Source organism: Capsicum annuum, chromosome 5 (genome assembly GCF_002878395.1).
Source record: "Capsicum annuum cultivar UCD-10X-F1 chromosome 5, UCD10Xv1.1, whole genome shotgun sequence".
Taxonomy (NCBI): Eukaryota; Viridiplantae; Streptophyta; class Magnoliopsida; order Solanales; family Solanaceae; genus Capsicum; species Capsicum annuum.
Window position 1 is genome coordinate 26771804 of NC_061115.1, and position 12312 is coordinate 26784115.

Below are 12312 nucleotides of genomic sequence, written 5' to 3' on the forward strand. Positions count from 1 at the left end.
TCTCCAAAGGAAATAGTTACTTATCACATCACACAAATAGATATATGCCTAAACTTTTTCTTGATTTGATTTGTAACAAAATTTACTTTTTGTTTCATCATTCGATGTAAGTGTAAAATGCTGGTATAGAAGAGGAAAAAAACAGTTCCAAGTTTATGGTAAATGCAATTATTTTCCTACTTTCGAAGGCATCATAAACATTAAACATATGATTATTGTTAAAGTTAGATTACTTTTTTTTTTTGTACCAATCACTTTTTGAGTGCTCTCCCTTTTAACTTCCTTTAAATTAAATTATTATTTCTAGTTTCTAGTAAATGTTAGTAATGACTATCTTGTTCAGAGATAGAATTAAGATTTCGAAATTTATGATTTTTAAACTATAAATTTTTTTCACTTATTACGTTGTTCATAAGTTCTTTCTACGTATTAAATGAGTTTTTTTAAAATAAATATAAAGTCCAAACTAAAATTATTGAATTGTGTTGTTTGCTTTATCATTCTCTGAAGAGTATTCTTTTCAAAAGTGTTTGATTTAATTAATCATTAATAGTTGTAAAGTTAAAATAGTGTGATTAAAATGATTAAGCATATGATTCTCCACCAATCATGATTACTAAAATATAATTTCAGGTGGTAAAGAATTTTCTATTGTTATTTATTATGCCTCATTTTTGTAAGTTATACATTATTTATTTATTTATTTGTCCTCATTGAGAATAGAAAGGATTAAATTTTCTATTTTTTTAAAGAAAATTACGAAGCCGACAATATAAGGAATTTAAGAGAAAATTTAGAGGGATAATTAGTGAAAATAACTTCTAAACATTGACAACTTGAAGTATTTTTTATGTTACCATGCTACTTAAATTTGATAAATAAATGTCAGTAACTCGAAAAAATAAGACAAATTGTAATTAAGGTAGATTTTGGGTCAATAAAATGAATAGAAATCAAGAGGTCTTGGACTTTAATTTCAGCAAAGGCATAAATATATTAAGTGATTTTTTATACTTTTTAAAATCTTGATGAATAAAGTATTCCGACGTACGTGTGTTGATGCTGCATACCAGATATCTCATATAGGTGTGTACAGGTTGGCCACAATACATGAATATCTAGAGCTGTCCATATAGACTGACTCAGTTCATTCGAGTTAGTCTACACAAACTTTGAAATTTGATGGGTCAGGTTGAGCTGCCCATCAAGATGACGGGTCAGAAAACAAAAAGGTCAACCTATTACTTTGTGAGTTGCGGGACTGACGGATCAATCTACTTTTTAAAATATGATATTTTTATAATTTTTTCAGTTTTAATTTTAATTTAAAAATGTCAAAAACATAAATATTTACAAGACAATATTATATGTTGTTACTACTTGCTAATCAAGTCTCAAATTTATAAAGAAAATAATCCTAATAGTGTGTAGAATTGGATAACTTTTAACATGATACTATTCAAACCAAAGATAGATATAAATAAGCAAACTACACAGTTAATGAGTAACAATATAATAGTTAAAAATAAATATTAGCCTAATAGTGATGAGTCAAACATTGAATATTTGAGAATGAGATTGCAATGACTAAGATCTGCGCTCCATAGTAGAAGATGGTTGCCGCTGTCGAGAGTGAGAAGCGATTAAAATTTTAGGATTTTGTATTCGATTATTTACTTGCTTTATAAGCATAATTAATATTTACATATATATGATGGCTTAATTAGACTTTGAGTTTGGACCCCTTTTATTCTTTTTAATTTAGTACTCAATTTTATTTTTATTTTTATTTTTTTTGTTTGGCCCACAAGCCGGGCCAACCAACATTGCTCAAGCTCCACGGACCAACGAGCTTATGTGGGTGGGCTAAAAAGCACTGTTTTTATATTGGCTGTAAAGATCATAGTCCAATCCTATCAAATTAAAGATTGGATCGAATTATCCCAACGTGTCTGACCTATATCGACGGATCTAACTATATCATGTAAACATTAATGTTAGTATAATAAATATATTATACTAGGTATAATACATAAATGCGATCATTAACTTGTCCTCAACTGATATTTATGCCTCCAGCTTTGGATGTGCACAAGTGAATACTTAAAACTTGTATAAAATTGAACAAGTAAACACACATGTCCTATATTGCATAATACACATAGAAATTAAGCCATGTAGAACATAAATTTATCACGAAGGATGTCACATAGGACGCATGTGTCTACTTATCAACTTTATACAAGTTTAAGCGTCTACTTGTGCACACCCAAAATTGAAAAACATAACTATTGATTGAGGACAAGTTAAAAAGCATAGTTCTGTATTATGCCTGTTGTTTTCGGGTACACAAGAAACTATATTTTGACAACAACAACTTCAACAAAAGTTCAAGTCTAAAACAAGAACACTTATGCATTTATGCAACACCTTTAACACAAGATCAAAATGACCTTTCAAAGAAGTGTGTTTTTTCAGAAAAATTAGATAAAACAGAAAAATGTCAAGTCCTCCGAATTCACGAAGTATCCTTAAGGAAATAATTACCCTCAAGTAGCCGAGGTTGCGGAATTTTTCTCCCAATTTAAAATGGCTTCACAATCAAAATACAGCGGTACCTCAAACTTTTTGGTTTTCTTCGAACTCACTCACTAGGAAATGATCACACAGAGTTTTTAGAAGTAAGAGAATATTTTTATTATGAAGAAATTTTTCATACTAAACCTGTAGAAAAAAAGTGCAGGTTTATATAGCCATAAAATGCCACTTTCGAAAGTTGACAATGATTCACCAGAAAGGTGTATCCTTTTTGAACAGTCATGTTTGTCCATTCAAAAGAGTGTGTCTTTTTCGAACAACCACAACCATCCAAATAGTCATACCTTTTCCCAAAATAATGTGTCTTTTACTCGAAGAGTTTTGTCCCTTCCAAAAAACTTTTCATTTTCTATTCACACCAATTGAACCCAACAATCCTCCACATGAATGGGGAATGACTACTCTTTGTAAAACTTTATGGACAAGTATATGATCATCAAGCAAAGACTGATTGCATCTGCATAAATGGGTTTCCCTTTGAACTTTTCATAGTGAATGTGCACTCGGTCAATCGTTAGATTTGATATCTTTAAACCGCAGAGCTTTAATGTATACCTAGATAACACATGTCACACAACCAACCTTTTATCGTTTATGGTTTTCACGATTTTGTTCGTTTCAGCCATGAACACGTCCCGATCTCATGAGAGCTTAGAGAATAGATCTTTACTAACATTATCCTTGAAGCTGCTTCCACTTCGCCCTCACATAGGTGATTTCAAAACGTTTGATCCTATAGATTAAACTATTAGGTCAAATCTGCCAAATTTAGATAATCATTACAAAACTTCACACCATAAATCTTATCCTTATTTCTTAAACATTGTCTTCATCATGAGAATGAGTTGGGTATATTGACAATGTTGAACCTGTCAGACACAACCTTGTTTTATCTTCTTAAACCTAACTCTTGGGATCTCCAGTCTATTAGGTAGAGTTATCTTCATGCTAACTTGTCCTAGGCCGTAAACCCATTTTTTTGGATGTTCTCTCAACTCCCTCTCTACTTAGGCCTTTTGTAAGTTGATTTGATAACAGTCAAATTACACTCTTAAATGGGTGTGGCGATCGTTGTCAGTATAATAACCCAACTTAGGTTGGAGTCGAATCCACGAGGAGTGAAAACATGAATTTCAAAACTCAAGAGTATTGATAGTCTACTAAAAGATGACTCATAGTGTGAATAAAGCAAGCATAAATGTAAAATGGGCGATTTAATTTGAATGTATTTATAAATAACAACTACTTCAACGTTATTCTAGGAGTGGGTTCATGCATGGGTACTTGGCAATTTATCCAAATTTTAGCTAAAAGTCATGGGTAGGCTAGATGTCAATATATTAGTGTCAATCTTTCAATTAGAACACCAAATTTCACTAATGGGTTCTTTCGAACACCTCACAAGTGTGACAATTTTTCACATCTATTACCTCAATTGACATCCTTATATCTAAGAGATGTCATTAAATGAAATTAATCAAGTTATTGTTTACATTTATTTCTCACCCATGTCCCCTCTTTCAAGAATGACATGGGTTCTAGGGTGGTTAGAGTTTGCATCCCCCAACTCTTAGTTAAATCATGAAATAAATGAAAAATTCATCATAACTAACTAATTAGGAGAACGGAAAAGGGTTAGAAATACCCTTCAAGTATTGAAATTGGTTCAATAATATCCTTCGTTTACCTATCGGGCCAAAAATATCCTTCCATCCACCTTTTTGGATCAAATATACCCTTATAACTAACAGAACATTTTTAAACCGTAATTAAAAATTCTATTAAACATGTGGCACCTTTCTATTGGTAAAATTTAATCTTCCAAATTTGATTCAGAGGCCAACAGTCTACCGAGCCACTGCGAGTACAAAATCGAGTGTAGATTAAGCCTAATGAGTTGACATCTTGGTTGTGTTTTTCAGCACTTTGTACATTGGTTAGTCACTGGATTCACAAGGAATTGGAGTTCAGAACAATACGAGGCCATTGCAATTTCAACACCTTTGAAACCATCATCCAAGCTAGGATTCCTTCTCCCGGTGAGATTCAAAGGCAACCCAATGCAATGCAACCCTTCTCGTAAAAATAAAGGTTATATAAATGGGGTTAGCAAGACTCTCATCTACTGAAGGTGATCAAAATGAGTTCTCAATTGAGTATACCTCTTGGCTGGTGGAGCATCCTTGTGCATTGGATAAATTTAAAGAGATGAAAAGTATAACAAAAGGGAAAAAATTATAATTTTTTGGGATTATGATGGCACTTTATCTGATATTGTGCCCATCTCTGAAGAATTTTTTATGTCCGATAAGATGATAATGGTGCTAGGTGAAGTTGCTGATCGATTTCCTACAATAATTATTAGTGGACGAAAATGAGAAAGGGTACAAGATTTTGTACAATTGAAGAATGTTTATTATGTTGGAAGTCACGGGCTAGATATTGAAGCTCCATTGAATTCTTTAAAGTATACAAATCCTAATGAAATGGAAAATAAAGTTGTGCTTTACCAATCTGTGAAAAAAAATTTTGCCTGAAAAAGATAAGGTTCTTAATATGTTGAGGGAGACAACTAAAGATATTAAAGATGTCATTATTGAAGATAATAAATTCTGCATTTCTGTACACTTTAGGCATGTTCATTTGAAGGACCTTGGCACACTTGAGAATGTCATTTCTATTATCTTAAAAGAATACCAAAACTTTCTTGTATCAACGGGAAAGAAAATGTATGAGATACGACCAAATATTGCGTGAGACAAAGGTCATGCATTGGAATATTTATTAGAAAATCTTGGATTTGGAAATTCAAATAATGTCCTTCCAATATATATTGGAGATGATTGAACCGATGAAGACGCTTTCAAGGTATTAAGGAAAAGAGGACAAGGTTTTCCAATAATTGTTTCTGCTAATCCAAAAGACACCAATGCTTTGTATTCTTTACAAGATACTTGTTGCATCATCGGCTGTGTGATATAGTCGTAAATCTAATTTTTGAAAAATGTCTTTCCAGGAAGTTTCCGCGTGAGATGTACTAGGCTTGATTCTCCTTTTGAACAAGGAGAAGATAAACACTAAAGTGTAGTTGGATATATAGCGTATACTATCTAATTGTGTACTTCTAGTCATGTGTTAGGCTTTTGAGTCACCCCATACACATATAGATTGTTTTGCATTTCTTCCACAGTATGTTGAAGATTCTTTCACTCAAGCTGTATGTTTAGTGACACAAAAATAATATCATATCTTATCCACGGGTAAATTCAACCACTAAATACTCACTGACAAGTTTAGAGAATTATGCAAACATGAGTTTGCCAAGTTCAGTTGTTTGGTGGTGGAATTAGGTTTAGCTCTCAAAATCCCCTTTTGGCTTAACAGGTTGGGGCGATTTAATTGTTTGGGTCGGGTTTAGGTAGGGTATTTTGATTGAATTCGAATTTAATTAATATTTTAATTAATTTAATTTACAACCAATAGAAAGGTGCCACGTGTTTAATAGAATTTCTAATTATGGTTTAAAAAAATTCTGCTAGTTATAAGGGTATATTTGACCCAAAAAGGTATATGGAATGGTATTTTTGGCCTGATAAGTAATCGAAGGATATTATAGAACCAATTTCAATACTTGAAGGGTATTTCTGACCCTTTTTCGTTAGGAGAATAATTAACTAAAATCCATGCACTACCACAACCTAAGCAAGCATAACTCCAAGATTTAGAATTAGCTAACCATAGAAAAAAAGGGTAAAAATATACCAAAGTTATCATTGACTTCATCCATGAGAAATAGAGAGAATGTAGTTCCAAACTTGAAGCTTCAATAATTCCTCAATATAAAATCACTAACTTATATTTTTTCTTTCAAGCTTAGTACAAAATTCTTTTAAGATGAAAAGATAGATGCTAAGTTAAGAAGAGAGAAGCTAAAAAGCTATAGAGATGCTATGTTCAAAAGATGAAAGCTAGGTCTTGAAAAATGAGCTAAAATCCTCTTTTTAAACTCCCACTCTACATTTGTTGAAAATTACAAAACTTTCACCTTGCTCTTGATCTACTTGGGCGAATCCAAAGTGGATGGAGAGCAGATAGAAAGCAGATGGCTAGCAGCTCTAAAGTAGATGTGAAGTGAATGACTCTTTCCTTCACGTTTGGCCTCTTGATGACTTGAATGACTTGCCCATCTTAAATTTTTACTTTTACCTACATAAATGAGCATTAAGTAAGAGAGTACCATCAAATCAATTAAAAAGAATGATAATTTAGGTTTAAAGGGTGCTAGCAAGTAGTCAAATTAACGGCTTATCAGGATCCGACACATTAACCTTTGACTTCACATAGTCAACAGTGATAATTCCACTAGAGAGAAGTCCTCTAACGGTATTATGTCTCCATATTATGTGACAAGATTTACCATTGTACATCATTCTCTCTGCACTATCTAGTGCCGCTTAACTATCATGGTGTATGCATACTGGTGCCAATGGTTTGGGTCAATAAGGAATATCTTCCAAGAAATTTTGGAGCCATGCTACTTCTTCACGGGCTTTATCTAATGCGATAAATTTTGATTTCATCGTAGAACGAGCAATACATATCTGTTTGGATGATTTTCAAGAGACTGCTCCTCCACATATTGTAAATACGTATCCACTTGTGGATTTTACTTCATTTGATCCGATGATCCAATTTGCATCACTATATCCTTCAAATATCGCAGGATATTTATTATAATGCAAAACATAGTCTTAAGTGTATTTAAGATACCCCAAAACTCTTGTCATTGTCATTCAATAAGTTTTGTTGAGATTACTCGTGTACTGACTCAACTTACTAATAGCACATGCTATGTCCGGTCATGTACAATTCATTATATACATTAAATATCCCAACACTCTTGCGTACTACAATTGTGAGTCACTTCGCCTTCATTATTTTGAAGTGCGAAGCTTACATCCAATGGAGTCTTGGCAATTTCAAATTCCAAATACTTGAATTTATCAAGTACCTTTTCGATGTAATGAGACTGTGATAATGTCAACCCTTGTAGAGTTTTATGGATTCTTATTCCTAAAATCACATCCGCAACTCCAAGGTCTTCCATATTAAACTTGCTCTCGAGCATTCATTTCGAAGCATTTATGTCAAAAATGTCTCTATTGATGATCAACATATTATCCATATACAAACAAACAATAACTTGGTGATTTGGAGTGTCTTTAATGTAAACACATTTATTACATTTATTTATCTCGAACTCGTTCAATATGGTTTGTTCAAACTTCACATGCCACTGTTTAGGTGCTTGTTTTAGTCCATACAGTGACTTAACAAGTTTACATACTTTATTCTTTTTTCCTGGAACCACAAAACCCTTAGGCTGTTCCATGATAATTTTTCCCCCAATTCTCCATTTAGGAATGTTGTTTTCACATCCATTTGATGGATTTCAAGTTCATATACCTCCGCCAAGGCAATTAACATCTAAATTGACGTTATCCTCATTACAAACGAGTATGTATCAAAGTAACCAAGACATTGTTTCTATTTGAAGCCTTTTACTACAAGTCTTGCCTTGTATTTGTCAATAGTACTATCCGTTTTTTTTTGAAGATCCATTTAGAACCTAAAGGTTTATTTCGTGGAGGAAGATCAACCAAATCCTACGTATGGTTGCTTAAGATTGAATCAATCTCACTATTGTTTACATTTTTTCAAAAGGATGAATCTGAAGACACCATCGCTTCTTTACATGTTTGAGGCTCAATTTCTAAGAGAAATGTTACAAAATCTAATTCAAAAGAAGTTGGCGTTCTTTGACGTGTACTACGTATTGAATTCTCATCATTATGTACATCCTCACTTGGTTCATCCCGAGGTCATTTAGACCCCCCACTAGACTGTTCATGTCTAGTTTTATACGGATAAATGCGTTCAAAGAATTCAACATTATCTGATTCAAGTACTGTATTTTCATTGATATTTGGATGTTCAGATTTATGAACCAAAAATCGACATGCTTTACTATTTTTAGCATATCCTATGAACGCACAGTCCGTCGTCTTAGGTCTTATTTTTACCGTTTCAGGCATAGAAACTTGAACTTTCGCTAGACCACCCCACACTTTAAAATATTTCAAGTTGGGTTTCCTTCCTTTCTATTTTTCATATGAAATTGATTGTGTCTTACTATGGGGCACTCTATTGAGTATTCGGTTAGCTGTAAGGATCGCTTCCCTCCACAAGTTTTGCGATAAATCAGAACTTATAAGTAGGACATTCATCATTTTCTTCAAGGTTCGATTTTTGCTTTCCGCAATTTCATTAGATTGAGGTGAATACAGGGATGTAGTTTAATGGATAATTTCATTCTCTACACATATTTGCGCAAATGGAGATTCATATTCTCCGTCCTTATCATTTTTTATAGTTTTGATCTTTTTATCTAACTGATTTTCTACTTCTGTTTTGTATTGCCTAAACACATATATTGCTTCATCCTTACTATTTAGCAAATAGACATAACAATATCTAGTGCAATTATCAATAAAAGTTATAAAATACTTTTTTTCACCGCGAGATGATGTTGATTTCATATCACAAATGTCAGTGTAGATTAAGTCTAAGGGATTTAAATTTCTGTCAACGGACTTATACGGATGCTTCGCATACTTTGTTTCCATACACGTTTGACATTTTGATTTATTGCACTCAAAGTTTGGCAAAACTTCTAAGTTAATCAGTTTTCGCAATGTTTTGTAATTGACATGTCCTAATCGTTCATGCCACAAATCATTAGGCTCAAGTAAGTAAGAAGAAATTGCACTTTTATCGATTTCAATATTCATTACATTCATTTTGAATAGGCCCTCAGTGAGGTAGACTTTTCCTACATATACTTCTTCTTTACTAAGTACAATTTTTTTCGAAAATAAATACATATTTGAATTCGTTTTTGTCAAGAAGTGATACAGAAATCAAGTTCTTCCATAACTCCGGTACATATAGGACATTGTTCAAAGTCAACACTTTGCCTGATGTCATTTTCAGGCAGACTTTTCCTGTTTCTTTAATTTTTGTAGTTGCGGAGTTGGCCATATATATCTTCTCATCGCCTTAAGCCGAAGCAAAAACAACAAACAACTTCTTATATGCACAAACGTGGGGGGTGGCACCTGAATCCATCCACCATTCTCGAGGATTTTCCACCAAATTGCATTCAGACAGCATGACACACAGATCGTCCGTTTCTTTCTTGGATTCAGCCATATTTGCATGGTCTTTCTTTTTCCCTTTCTTTGGGGCACGACAATTCGTTGACTTGTGGCCAATTTTGCCACAGTTAAAGCATTTTCCCTCGAATTTCTTCTTAGGTTGATTGCTCTTATGTCTACCTTTTTTTCGCTTTTTGGAGTTGTTGTAGTCTTCTTCTACAATATTTGCTCCACTTATTTCAGAATTTTCTTTTGACCTTCTTTTCGCGGCTTTGTTGTCTTCTTCAATACGCAGTCTTACTATAAGATCTTCGACTGTCATTTTCTTTCGCTTATGTTTCAAGTAGTTCTTGAAGTCCTTCCACATAGATAGTAACTTCTCTATTATTGCCGCGACTTGAAACGCCTCGTTCACAATCATACCACAATTATGTTCATGTGAACATTAAGAATATTTTTAATATGTTCAACTAAGGTATTCATCAAACTCATACCTTCCGCGAGGAGATCGTGTATGACAACTTGCAGTTCCTGGACTTGAGATACAACAAATTTACTATCAATCATTTTAAACTCAAGGAATCTTGCAACGAAGAACTTCTTAGTTCTAGCATCCTCATTCCTGTATTTTCTTTCTAGCGCACCCCACAACTCTTTTGCCGTCTTCATTCCACTATACACATTGTATAGGTCATCTTGGAGGCCACTTAGAATGTAATTCCTACATAGAAAATCAGAGTGTTTCCACGCCTTCATAACAATAAATAGCTCCTGGTCAGAAGTTCCCTCGGACAATTCTAGAGCTTTTTCAGATATAAATCTCCGAAGATATAATGTTGTAGGGTAGAAGAACATCTTCTGTTGCCACCTTTTAAAATCAACACCCGTGAATTTTTTTAGCTTCTCCGCTGGTGTCATTGCCTGTGGAGCACTCGTACGACTCATTGTGGCAACACTAGTTGCTATCACAGTCGTTGCAGCATCATTCACATGACTGTCAGTAGTCATTTTTCTGTCACAACAAGACAATAATTTTTAGTATATCAAAATACTACTTATAAAGTTGCAGTAACTTTAAACACCCCTTGTTTTTAATTTAACGATGAAGTTTTTATGACTTCCAATCACCAACCGAGTGATCTTTAACTTGTGATGCAGATTTTATCTCTTCAAACCACTAGTTAAGTTCAAACGGAGTAGAAAACTTAAAGCTTTAATCTCCAGAAATCAAGCAATACAGACTTAAAAAAAAAAAACTTTAGTGAAACGAAAATTTCAACAAACAAGCAAAAAAAAAAATATTTTCAATTATTTCCTTAAGATTGTTGTTTTCGGGTACACAAGAATCTGTATTTTGGAAATAATAACTTCAACACAAGTTCAAGTCTAAAACAAGAACACTTATGAAGTTATGCAACACCTTCAACGCAAAATCAAAATGACCTTTCAAAGAAGTGTATTTTTTCAGAAAAATTAGATTAAACAGAAAAATGCCAAGACCTCCGAATTTACGGAGTGTCCTTAAGGAAATAATTCCCCTCAAGTACCCAAGGTTGCGGAATTTTCCTCCCAAGATAAAATGGCTTCACAAATAAAATGTAGCGGTACCTCAAACTTTCTGATTTTCTTTGAACTCACTCAACGGGAGATGATCACACATAGTTTTTAGAAGCAAGAGAATATTTTTCTTATGTAGATATTTTTCATACTAAACCTGTGGAAAAAAAAATGCAGGTTTACATAGCCATAAAGTGCCCCTTCAGAAAAGTGACAATGGTTCATCGGAAATGTGTATCCTTTCTAAACAGTCATGTTTGTCCATTCGAAAGAGTGTGTCTTTTCCGAACAGCCACAACCATCCAAGCAGTCATACCTTTTTTCGAAATAATGTGTCTTTTACTCGAAGAGTTGTGTCCCTTCCAAGCAACTTTTCATTTCTGTTCACACCAATTAAACCCAACAATGCCTTTATATCATCACTCTATACATGTGTGTGTTCATAAAAGATTGAATCAATAGCTCCAGAAAGAAAAAGAAGGCAAATTGCAATGAAAAGAGTGATCTTGTGGTCAATAAAATGGGTAGAAAATTGTGAGATTTCGAATTTAAATTTTAGCTAGGACAAAAATAAAGTGATATCTTCTCATATTTTTAAATTTTGATAGATGAATTATTTTACAATTGTGTTTGTGAGAGTCTGAGAGATAACAAATATTTCGCTAAATTAATTAAGGTACATGCAGATTAAGCTTAGACACTACAATTATAAAACAAATTATTCTCTATAATTATGCAACAAGAAGTTGGTTCTCGTGGCCTACCATGAAATGTTTTAAATTCGACCAGATTAATTGTAGGATGAGATAATGCATGATTAATTGGTTGTTACTTTTGGATTCATTTTGTTATTATACTCTGTTGTCCCATCTATAAATGGGGTCTTATAATATTAATAAGTTATCATTATTATGTAATGACCTAAAAATGCATTTATAAT